The sequence below is a fragment of the Natator depressus genome, chromosome 7, assembly GCF_965152275.1.
Source record: "Natator depressus isolate rNatDep1 chromosome 7, rNatDep2.hap1, whole genome shotgun sequence".
NCBI lineage: Eukaryota > Metazoa > Chordata > Testudines > Cheloniidae > Natator > Natator depressus.
In genome coordinates this window covers 9,177,739-9,190,341 of record NC_134240.1, presented here as the reverse complement: position 1 = coordinate 9,190,341, position 12,603 = coordinate 9,177,739, and the positions used below count along the sequence as shown (strand labels likewise).

Sequence of the window (12,603 nt, the reverse complement as noted above, 5' to 3'; positions counted from 1 at the left end):
AGCTAGCTGATTTCTTGTCTTCCCAGTGGTACGTCAAGCACAAGAAGAATTACTAATGGATGGTTATGGTAGATGTGCCGTGAACCAAACAAAGTTCTGAAATGGTGCCTCTCAAGGAGGCTGCTTTGGGCCAGACAAAGCCTGGTATAGAAGTGAAGGATAAGCCTGGCAGAGAAGCTGAGTATTAGGCCACATAAAATAAGACGAAGAAAGATTTGAATGCTGACGTGAAATGGTATGAGCTCTTCAGGTCATTGTAATTTAGAGAAGGGTCTGAACCATTCCCCTGGTTCAGAACACCACTGAAACTAGGGAGACGCTATACCAGATCCAAAGGTTGTGACTCAGAGCTGTCTCTAATTTAGTTTAATTTGTTTATAGTGATTGTTTTGTAATTCAGCACGGAGACAGCATGACCCAGTGGATAGGGCACTGGACTGGAAGAAAGGAGACCTGGCTTCTTATTACTGGATTTGTCATTGGCTTGCTATGGGACACTGGGCAAGTCACCTTTTGGGAGCCCTATTTGCCTTCCAATCCTTTGTCTAGTTTGTCTCTTTAGCCTGTAAGTTCTTCAGGGCAGAGCCTGTTTGTAGAGCACCTAGCACAATAAGGTCCTGCTCATGGTTGGGGCCTGTAGGCGCTATTGTCATATAAATAATTGTGTGTCCTTACATATATACTTTCTGTATGGATTAAATCATAGTCACCTTGCTCATGTGAAGCTGATGGTCCAGATCTGCAAAGGAAGTGCCTAACTCCTTTTGAAATCAATGGAAATTAGGCTCCTAAATACCTTGGAGGATCTGGGCCCATAACACTATTTGGGTGAGTAGGATTTGGTCCTGTGTGTCTTGTAAAAAGTGCCTTTTATGAGGCACTGCACTCAATCACGTTTATTTTCCATATATGGCTTTTTTCAGTGCTGCAACAAAGACACATTTTCCCCCACAACCTTTTTGATTTGATAATGCTACAGTTATAAAACAGATAAAGAGCATTTATTCAACTGCTGTACTGTTTGGCTGACATTTAGAATTTAGTCTCTTGACTTTGATTTGAGACGATTTGTGAAAAGCAAATGGATGCATCTGTAACATTGAAATACCTGTCAATGTAATTTCCCCTAATGAAGCAATACAACGGAGACAGTGCACAAGGTGTGTTTTTGCAGAGCAGGTAATAAGCCGTGTTTGAAATTGCTGGGTGTATTGGATGAACATTTCTATGGGTAATCATGCTAGGCAATGGCAATGAAGTGTGTGTTGGAGTGGGACACAAGTGAGGTCCTGTGGGGAAAGGAGAGAGATTTGGGAGGTGTCAGATTGTGAGTAGAGGCCGATGACATAGTGTTGTGACATTGCATCACCCTGGGACTTGTGGCAGCTTGATTCGAATATGGAAACATCACCATCTTGCACTAGAACCTGCTGGGCATTTTAGGGGCACCCCCAAATCGCAAAGCTGGAGCCCTAGAAGAATAGCAAGAAGGAGGGGAAAAAAACAAGGCACCATGAAGACAGCAAAAATAAGGCCAGAGAGCCCTGATGCGTGTGGGGTCACTGTGGGAGGAGAGGAAAGAAAATGGGAGTTGTATGAAGAGCATTAGCTCAGATTGTGCAATGAGCTTAAGGGAACTTTAATACACTGAATCATTGGCAAGATGGAAACTGCACTTTGGCCGGGAGCAAGCCTGCACATTAATAACTATAATATGCAGAATGCTAAGGCAGGTCTGGCTATATTTATACTTCTGCCTAAAGGAAAGGCACTACATAGTTTATATACAATATAAGGTAGTATATCTGTACTGTAACCTACAGCCATAGGGAATATGGAGACAGACTTAGCAATTGTGGGGCTAGTAGCTATTGTCTCTAAAAAAGACAGTATTTTAAAGAAAAACCCCATAATTAACCAGGATGGTACACTGGAATATTTTTTAGCTATATTGACAGGATATACTAAATTTCTGGAGAAATGGAGACATTCTTAATTCTTTCACAACTGAATGTCACTATGACTTTCCACACGGCCTGCTTACCCACAATCCTTTTTCTGAGAATGTACAAGCCTTACCATTTTGCTGCTTAGTGTGAATGACAAGTCAGATTTCTAAGATCATCTGCTCCAGCCTACAGTTTACCTGACAACCACCAAACCACAGCCAAAGACTATGTTGTCGACCCATTACTGTACAGTAGACAGATATTACCCTATGAGAGTAAGAAGCCTGTATTTGTAATACATCAGTACGCATGTGTATTCTTGTGCATGTCTTATGGTCCTGGCATATCACATCACAGTATGAAATTCAGCCTTTCTATACTATAGATCATTTTTGATTAAAACCTGTTGTCCAATATAAATCTCCACCATAATGTAATGAAAGAAGACAAACTGTCTATGTTAAAAGTCACAGTTAACAATAACTCTCAAGTGGAGGGACACTGTATTAAATTGCTGTAGGCACACGGAACCTGAGGACTTACATTCTTCCTGGCACATATTAGTTTAATTGCACGCAGCAGATCTCGGACCAGGAGTGGGCAGATGGCGAGGGCAGAGCTCCCGCACTGCTCCCACTCACTGCATGGACGGCAGCGGGAGAGGGATTCCCTTGTCCTGCAGCCAGCTGGCAGGCACGAGGCACAACTTCAGTGGAAGGTGTCTCCAGAGCAAATCATTCACAACATACCTAAGCGTTTCGACCAACTGCGGAAAAATCCCCCTTCTCCAGCTGGAGCCTGCTCTGAGGTGGCTGGCGTGCCATGCCGCAGGCTGCTGCACCCCAGCCTCAAGTACAGCTGTAAACCAGGCTGGTTAAACTCCGTTATCGTTGCACTCGTGGATTGCACAGGCTCTCTCTCGAGCTGGCTGCATGCAGCTCAATACAACGGGGGAGGGGGGGTGAGTTTGCCCGCTGGGCACTCGGGCTTTCCGTGCAATGCCCAGGCGGGACCCGTGCATGGCAGCTGCAAGGGAGGGGTGGGCAGTAACACCCTGCTCTGGGCTGGGCTGGATGAAAGGGCCGAGCCTGGAGAGCAGCCGGCGCCGCCGGAGGCGTGATGCCCGCTGAGCCCGGGTTCTGCAAGGCGCTGCCTGACACGGCGCTGCACCGGCCGGTCTCCCGGGCGTGCTGCACAGGACCGGGGGGAGGAGGAGGAGTGGAGGAGGAGGAGGAGGAGGAGGGGGCGGAGAAGCAGCAGCCGGAGCGGCGGAGGGGAGCCCCGAGCTGGCTGGCCCTGGGCAGAGCCCAGCAGAGGCAGAAGGCGAAGGTAGGTGGCCGCATTGTTGTCTGGGCGGGCGCAGGGAGGCTCGCCCCTCTCCGCAGCGGAGCGCGCAACGAGCCATTGTCAGCTTCCCCCGCAGCCGGGCGTCCCCTCGGCTCGCGCCCAGCCCCAGCCGCCCCCTCCCGCCATGGAAATCCGCCCTCCCCCGCCTGGGTGTTGCCAGGAACAATGGCAGGGCGAGGGCGTCCCTGGGTTCGGCCACCCTAGGGCGGCGCCGGCGGCACGGGAAGTTTTGCGGGTTGCAAGGCGTTGCGGGGCTGGGTTTTTTGTTTGTTTGCCTGCCATGCACAGCCAGGGGGCATGTGCTTTGTTGTCAGGGGGGTGTGTGTGGAAGGAGCTGGTGCATTTGCAAGGAGCACGGAGGGAGGGAAGGAAGGAAGGAAGTTACAGTGCAAGAGAATCGGGCACCTAAGGTTTGGCTGGACAGGCACTTGAAGAGGTGGGGGCTTGCTCCAAAGTCTTTTTTTTTTTTTTTTTTTTTGAAAGGAGAAGGCGTTGCAGGGTTGATCCCCGAGCTTTTCCCTAGCAGCGTGCTGTGTCTCTCTTTTAAAGAGCTGCAGTTTCTCTCCCCCCGCCCCTGCAAGGGGGTGTCCTGCTGCTACAGGATTAGACAGTCAGTTCTGACAATGCTGCTGCTTTAATACGGCCCGCTCTGTCTGGTCATGTCCCCAGCTTCCAGGAGAACCAGACTCCTTCTCCGGCTGCAGAAGCGCAATACGAGGAGATTTCTTTTGTCTTGCTCCGGCCCGGGTGTCAGATTTATTCCTGGGTGGGGTGATGCCAAACATTCCTCTGATCTGTTAGCACTTGTAGGGAAAAATCATTTTCAACTCTAAGGGTCCTCTCATTATAGATGAAGAATCACCATATCAGGTGCACTGAAGTTTTCCATCAGTGGAAAGTACCCAGACAGCTGTTGGCGGTATCTGTACTGAGAGGAAGCTGATGCTTTAGGAGCCTTCATACTAGCATTATCCCTTACTGGTTACTTTTCTTAGTAATATTCAAGGCAATAGAATAATCTGTAACCTACAGCCCCTCTTTCCCCACGGGATTAATGTCTGCTGGGACAGAGTGCTTCCACATGGAGGGGAACAATGCAGTGAGCAAATGGTACTTAAAAAATAAAATACAGTTGTACCATTTATACAAAATACAATACTTATGTCTTAATAGGAGTATAAAAGAATTCAAGCAGTGTTTTGAATTCCCTGGTCAGAAGAGGCTGATTACTTATTCATGGTATTTGTTTGTATGTACTTATCTATTTGTTTAAATTCATTATTATTTGCAGCATAGCATTTATATCTGGGTGTGTTGTAAAAGCAAGTAAAACCTGAAAGGACATGGAGGAGTTTAAATGTTACCTCCAGCAATATGAATGTTTTACATTATTTTACTTTTACATTGTAGTCAACGATAAATGTTCATTTCCTATACATAGAAAGTCCCAGGGCTCAGAAAATTTACCAGACACAACCTAAAGAGTAAGTCTGCTATGCTAACCAGCATGAGATGTACCCAGGCTGTCCCCACAATACCTTAAGGCCATGTTTCCCATCACTTTAAAGAAATAGTTTTTTGCACTATATTCATTTGCAACATAAACCATCTGCTTTCTGTGTACATCCCTACAAACACTTACACATGTGCATACCTACCCTTATCTTTTCACACAAGAGTACATGTTTGTAGGATCAAGGCCTCATTTAGTTAAAGTGTAACTTAGTGTATATATATTTCCCTTGCTTTTGTTACACTAGCTTTTCCTTGCTGGCCTCATCCCACTTCCTCTTTTCTTTCCTAGAATAATCTCTTTCCCAGTATTGTTTTCAGTGTTTGTTTCCTCTTGTCCTTTTCTTTCTCTCCACCCATTATATCTCTTCCTTTTTTCCCCTACATTAGGTTCACTACATGTTTTCTTTCTTCCACTTCTGCCAAGACTGGTCATTCTCTCTTCAACTTTTTTTCTAACTCAGGCTTCCCTGTGCAAGAAAGTTGCCCCAGTTTAGCTAAAAGTGTGATTTTAAACCATTTGAGTCAAACTGCCAAAGGCTCTGTGGACACTCATATTTTAGGGTAGGTTAACTAGATTAGGAACAGGCTTAAACTAAAGCAAAATAAGCTATTCTTAAACTAGAAAAGAATATCCACACCAAAGTTTTCAGCAGTTTAAATCTGTTTAAAAACAATATTTAAGTTTAAACCAGTGCAGCTTATGTACCTAGACAAGGCCTCATCTAAATTAGAAACTCAATAGGACATATATCTGTTTTGCATGTTTGGTATATAAAATAAATAGTCACTTTTTCTCTGGGCTCACCCACTTCTTTATATACAAGGTACCAGCTCCTCAGCTGCTGTAAATCAACATATCTTCATTTAATTCACTAAAGCTATGTCAATTTACAACACCTGAGGAACTGCCCCAAGGTGTGTGGACAGAGTTATTAGACACCTGGGCTCAGAAAGTAGTGGCAGTTAGGAGCCTACATGCCTTTGTGGAGCTGGGTCTTTGTAGGCAGAGGATATAAGTAAAATGATAGGTCCTAGTGAAAACCCAGGCTTCATCTGCCGGGATACCTACCAGAATATTGTCCCTGTGACTTGCTCAGTGTTTCCATCTTTTATATCCTCTCACTAGTAGGAGTATGATCAACTTGAAGCTCCTCTTGTCCTGCTGGATTGGAGCAGGAGCTTTCACTCTCTGATTCTCTTTTTCACCCCCTTTCCATTTTTTCTTCAGTCAAGAGCTGCTGTATGGGGGATGGTGGGCTCTGCCTTTTGGTGTTCTTTCTTGAGCCTAGGCTCTACTTAGAGCTCTTACAGGAGGTAGTCAAATAAAGTTGACCTGAGTCTTGTCTATTTCACTGCTGGTTGCTTGGTTCCCAATAACAGCAGTGTAAGCCTGTTAAGTTTTTAATCAGTCTTCACTCAGTGGTGGCTTGGGAAAGCTTTGAGCACCTGCTTTATCTGCAGACTGAGGAAGATGATAATAGTATGGTTTTATCCTTGATTTGTATGTGGCTAGGATTTTTCATACCCAGAAGATCAAGAACCCAGAGCTAGCCAGAAAACTTTGAAAATCTTAAAATCAAGTTCTTTTTTGAAACTTTTCTGTTTTTTTTTATATTTTATTTTATTTTCTGATGTACTTGAAGCTTGGGGTTTTGTTTGTTTTTTAAAGTGAGCTTATTCTGCAGAAGTCAGCAATACATGCCTCAGAAAGCTCTGTTTTCCTTTGAGGTGAGTGGATTTTCAAGGTTTCATCTATGCTATATAGAAATTCACCTTGCTGGTTTCATTGGGCTTCTATGGATGCAGCTGATGCTAGATTGGTCTTTAGTCTTCAGTCTTCTGTTTAATTTTGATGCATTGAAATCTCCAAAAATGCATGCCACTGAGATTGTACATTTCAGTTAGTTAAAAATATACGTTATCTTAATCAAAAGGCAACAATTGTCTAGATATTTTCCTTTCCTTAAACAAGCCCCAGAATCCTTTAATTTGGAAACTTTAGTGGAGCAAATGAATTCCTGACGTCTAACTTGCAGGTGTCTCTCTTTTTTTCTGTGGCTTTCTGCTACTAGGCTCCTTTTACTTTCATGAAAGCTGGAATGTTTTATGGCCAGTAAAACTACTGATTCCCTAGAACGTGTCTTAGCAGTGGAAGTCGGGGACAGTGTTGTTGGTGGTTGTTGTGTTGTTAGAATTTAAAAAAAAAACTTTTAAAGCTCCTTTTGAAAAAAAGTTGGGCTTTTTTTTTGTTTTGTTTGTTTTTTGTAGATGCATAAGAGTTATGAGATTTGTCAATTGTGAACTTTGCTAATGCAAGTCATATAGGTGAACACCACCATCATAATTATCAGCCTTTCTAGCAGTCTTAACAATGAAGCTATGGACTGGAAAGGGGGCATGGAGAATGAATTGTGGCATCCACCTCTACAGCATATAGGAGTTTGGTAATATCCCTTTAAATAGTTTGTGGGTAAAACCCACCCAGATATCGTTGGGTACCAAACAACTGTGTTTGCTAACTATATACAAACATACAACCACAAGGCATAGTTACACCTATACACTGCTTCTGGGTTGGGTTAAAGTGGCTTCTGCGGTAGAGGATAGGGAGTCATCCTAGCTGGCTCACAAACTATTTAAGGGGATGCCACCCAGTTCCTGTACACAGCACACACATCTGTCTCAAAAGATGGTCCTTTGAGGGACAGTGGGTTGGTGGACTGAGACAGGAATGGGGGAAGGAACAAGGGGTGGGGTGACCTAGGGAATCCTGCAGTACCTTTGGATAAAAGAAGACTTCAGGGGCCAAATTCATCCATGCATACACAGATGCCACTCCCCTAGATGAGTTGGGAAAATCCACTAAATGGTTGTGTAAGTTCAAGTGGGGTATAAATGAATTAGAGGGTGGGACAAGTTACGCCATCTTACCATTTACAACCATTTTCAGACCCTTTCTATCAGCCATGTGTCACTGATGCTGTAAATCAAAGATGAACAGGGTCCCCCGGAGCTCTTACTAGCTTAAAATCCTCCATCAAAAGGTGTGAGGATGGGAAAATCGAAGGTGTGTTTTTAAGTTTACAGCTATAGTTTTATGGCAAACAATTAGGTTAATTTATCTCTGGATGTTGATATTTCAGCTGTACTCAGAACCTGGGGAAAAAACAAGTCGGAGGCTGGATTCCACTTCAGAAAACTTGGACCCATATTATAGTGGAGTGGTAGTTGCACTCCATTTATAATCACAATTTGTTAGCATTTGTTGTTGTGATCTTGGTTCTTAGGGTGGGGTGATGCTTGATCTGTCAGGGTAGGTGAGATCAGAAATGGGGCCCTTTGTCCTCTAAGCCTTCTGGATCACAATTGTATATGTTATAACCCATTAGTGAGTTACGAAATGCAGCTATGTGTAATGACTAGCATTTAGGGTCCTATTCCACTAACCATTCAAAGCGGTAAACAATGCATATTAATTGTAACTCTGTGTGGAGATAGGATGTGGTGGTATATGCTAGGTAGGAAGGCCCATAACTGAAGAAATATTAACATTTCCATTTTGATATCAAGTAGCAAAGCCTACGGGCCTCAAAGTGGTGTGGTATCATTTGTAAAGGTGTCATATAGGTTTTAACTTTAAATGGTTAAATTTAAAGTCAGAGGAGGTTTAACTTGGATTGCCTTGATTTACACTGGCGTGACGCTGTAGATTTAAATGAGTTACACCTGATTTACAGCACTATGAGTGAGAAGAGAATAAAGCCATACATTCTTTGTACTGTACCTCTTAGCTAAAGAACTCCACCTTGTTCTAGATGGCATTCTTTGAAAGGATAATAGATATATTTGAACCTAGCATCCAGCTGTGCGTGAGAGGCAGTGGAATGTCCATAATTGGAGATAGTCAAGGCTAGACTAGACACTTCTATTGGGAATTCATTAGAAATAATTATGCCAGACGTCGCAGTGCAAGGGAAGGAGGAGATGACCTACCAGAGAGCCCTTCCAACTCCAACGACGCTCTGAAAATGCCAATGTCTTTCATTGCTTCTTCCGCTCCATGCTGATTTCAGCTGACAGCTTCAGCATAGGCCCAGACAAGGGGTTGACCAGTGATGTCAGCTGCTGTCTCTTTGTTGCACCTGACTGAACCAATCGGATAAACTCGGTCAGTGCAAAGAATCTGCGTGAACCAGATATATGTGGATGGGAGAGTTCTGAGAGCTGAAGCTTGCAAAATGAAAACCTTGCTTGCCAGAGCTATGGAATAGCTCTGTGTCCATCACTGTGTCTGTGTGCTTTCAATTAATCTAAACAGGGTTACCGGCTGTATATATAGTTTTTGGGGGGTTATAACCCAAAATCTAAAAATTAGCAAATGCATGGAAATTTATTTCTGAAGTAGGTAATGTTTGTATTTTATTGCAAAATCACTGTAAAATGGGCTTCTTTGTATAGAAATTCCTATTACAATATTGAATGTAAAGATTTGCCTGTTGCACAGCAAATTTAATGAAACACCCACATTTTGCTTATGGATTTTGGGATCCTGATCAGCTAGGGAGAACTGTAGAACGTCCGTAGTCACATGACCACTGAAGAGCTTTGTAGATGGCCAGGCCACTAGAGAATGGGCTGATTGAAGAGAGGTGGAGGTGGAACACCTTTTGGTTTTGTAATCAGAGGTTCAGATAAACCAGTACAAGCCATATGGATATCCAGACATATGATTAAATCAAGCACAGCGTATGGTAACTAGGTCAGTGGGTATTACAAAGAGACATTCATGCAGCTCAACTAACATTCCAAAAACACATCAACATTTCACAGAGACATTGCTTATCTGCAATAGCAATGTCCAAGCCAGCTTAGAATATGTACAGCTGGGTGGTGTGTGTGTGTTGTTTTTTTTTTTTTTTTAAAAAGGGGTCAACACTTTGCTTCCAATACAATGCTTACGTGCAACGGAGAGGCTCTTAATGTTGGATCCAGCCAATTCAAAACATTAACCTTCCGCAGCCCCTTCCCCAAACATGTTGCATCAGTGCTTTCAGCAACTGTTAACAATGCCGTGGTTAAATGGGATGGGTTATAAAGAGCAGATGAAAAAAGCTTTCAGCACTGTCAAATGCACTACCTTGAAACTACAGGAATTTCTGGAAAATGTGTAATGGACATTGAATGTTTACACGCTCCTGCTTCAATCAGCCTTTCCTGTGATTTTTAATTTATAGCTTAGTCAGCCCTTCTTGATTTCTCAGAATAGGATTGTGTATGTGTGTTAATTTTAATGTGTGAGAACTTCTGCTGGGAGACTATATCCTGTTCTTTGATGGTTGGATGGTATCTAGAACTGCTAAAAAAGTTCCAGATCTTGATTTGCTGTCAAAACTTCAATGCAAAGAAAGGAAACAAATTTTGAATTATCTTTTACCACCTCTAACTATATCCAACTGCTAGAAATAGATAAGGAACATATGGTCTGTTGTCTTAGAAGTGGGCTCCTGGTCCATGATGATGGCTCCTATGGTGCTAAAATAATTAAAGGGCTACTGTGCAAATTGTTGAGCCTAAAAAAGGTACATAGCGCTATCCTAGAAGCATAAAATATAGAGATGATAGACATTTTAAATCATCATCTTCCATCTCCCTACCAATGCAGGAATGATTAGGATTGTCAAAGGAGCTACTTAGCGCTTACAAGGGAAGTTAGGTGCCTAAATCCTTTGCAATTCTTTTGATTGTTCAGCCCTAGAGTTTTGTCCAAACTAACTTTAAACTGCACTCAATTCCTTTGAGACAGAATTCCACAGGCGGAGTTAATCTCTCCTACATAATGAATCCATTCCCTTTTTAGTTCAGTACGTAGCAGAGATTGTTTACAGATTGTGTTTAATAATTGTATGGCCTTCTTCACAAACAAAAAGCTGCATGTTAACTTCTAGGCTAACGCTCCTGCAGTCAGTTTTTTGTTTGTAGTTGGAGAGCTGCAAAATAAAAGATTTTTAGGTGATTCTCTCCCCTCCCCCACCAAATCAATATCTTAACCTAAGTGTGGATCTTTTTGATGCGTCTCCCTCCCCCCCTTTAGGATTTAATGTCCTGAAAATACATTTTATTGCCAAGCCATTGACAAAAAGATACTAGACCAAGGGTGAAATCCTGGTTCCACTGAAATTCAGTGGAAGTCTTGCCATTTGACACTACAGCCAGGATTTCACTGTACATTTATTTTGCTTTATTGTTAGCATTGTATTGGGTTTTATTAAAATGATATACTACTCATGCAGTAATATTTTACTAGTGATAGAGTGAGGATTACTGTTGACATAGGCAAGCAATATTGGAGGGAGAATTTAAAGTACTTTATGCCACCCTGGATATTTCTCTGAGCTGGGCACTAACCTTTCGCAGGTATATCTGGAAATTCAGAAGCCTGCTTTGTAGTATATGCTAACCTCAGTTGACATTGTAATGCCCTCTGCAGCTATTATGTCAGAAGCGTACAAGAGCACCATTCTACTATGATTCTCCTGCTGTGCTTGGACTAGTTATGGCACGGGAGCTTTAATGATGTCATTTCAGGTGCATCTCAATTATCCTTGGTTTCTGATGGCAAAATTGGAGTCCTACCACTGCTTTCCTTCTCCTGTATTCCTGGCTCTTCCCACTATTGTTTAAATAATCAGTTTGTCTGGACCTGGCTTTTCTTCCTAACCCAAAACATGCTGACATTTCTCTGCTGCTACTTTTTTCCACGTTCTCCTTCCACGTTCTCCATGTCTTGAACCGGCAAAGAAACAATCCAATTGAGCATTGCCAAATGAAGCTACTCCGCTAGATCTGACTGTATAGCAAAGGTTTCTCTCCACTCTGACCATTGCAGAAGATGAAAAGTGACTAGATGAGAACAGGCTGGACAGAGGTGAAAATGTTTTTCCAAATCTTCAGCATGATCTTTGATGCTTGTACAATACAACAATACGACTGGAGCTGCACAAGTCAAAAATGAAAATGGTTCCCATCCCAAAGAATTTCTAAACTTCAAGACAGATGTAGGCAAGACATGCTTCACTGGGAAACCAAAGGAAGGAGGTCACTTGAAAATGTTTGCTTCTCTAATGTAAATTTGTCTTAAAAAAATTCATCAAACAGGATTGCGTTTTCCAGTCTGCTAACGTTCCACTTGTGCATTGTCACGAGAAGAACCCCAAGCAGGGAAAAAGTTACTTCAGTTTATTAGTGAAGCAGATGCAAACTGGGTCTCTGATTATACAGCAGTGTGGGAACCCAATCCTAAAAAGACTTAATGTTACACATCTGAACAATCCCATTGACTTCCATGGCTCTATTCCTGTGCATAAAATTAAGCACATATATACTTTATTTTCAGGATCAAGGCCTAAGAGCAGATTCAGGTCCCATGGCAAATTTAAATGAACTAAAATGTTGTTGACGCTTTTTCAGTAAAACCAATTTACTGCATCTCTGTTTCACATTGAGCAGAGATATGAAAATTGGAGCTTCAAATGGAAATGCTGCATCACAGATTGTTTATAATTTACACAATCAAGTAAAATAAAACCATTTTAAAGAACTTGCCCCAGAAAAGGAAATGTGGTGGAAAATTAATTGACTCTAAGGTGCTTTGATTGCCAAAACCTAACTGGAGTTTTATCAGAAACATCTTTGCTATTAGAGGTAACTTAGTGAAAAGAGAGGCTTTTAACACAGCAAATATGTGAGAACTTCTAGAAAGCAGGGACTCAAATTTCCCCCTCCCCCTGCTGCA

At 42.5% G+C, this 12,603-nt stretch overlaps 2 protein-coding genes across 3 annotated transcripts in view; one reads left to right on the top strand and one right to left on the bottom strand.

Moving 5' to 3' along the window:
* MITF (melanocyte inducing transcription factor) overlaps positions 1 to 2,838 on the bottom strand; it is a 242,273-nt gene extending 239,435 nt beyond the window's left edge. Inside the window, exon 1 of one of the 2 annotated variants that reach the window (XM_074957473.1) lies at positions 2,699 to 2,838. The gene's annotated coding sequence lies outside the window, so the exon portion shown is untranslated. Of the gene's footprint in view, positions 1 to 2,492; positions 2,635 to 2,698 lie in introns of those variants that run through there. The other variant, XM_074957474.1, reaches the window with a different exon arrangement.
* Positions 2,839 to 3,201: 363 nt separating this feature from the next.
* Positions 3,202 to 12,603, top strand: part of FRMD4B (FERM domain containing 4B) — a 192,971-nt gene continuing 183,569 nt past the window's right edge. Inside the window, exon 1 of the mRNA XM_074957464.1 lies at positions 3,202 to 3,278. The gene's annotated coding sequence lies outside the window, so the exon portion shown is untranslated. The remainder of the gene's footprint in view (positions 3,279 to 12,603) is intronic.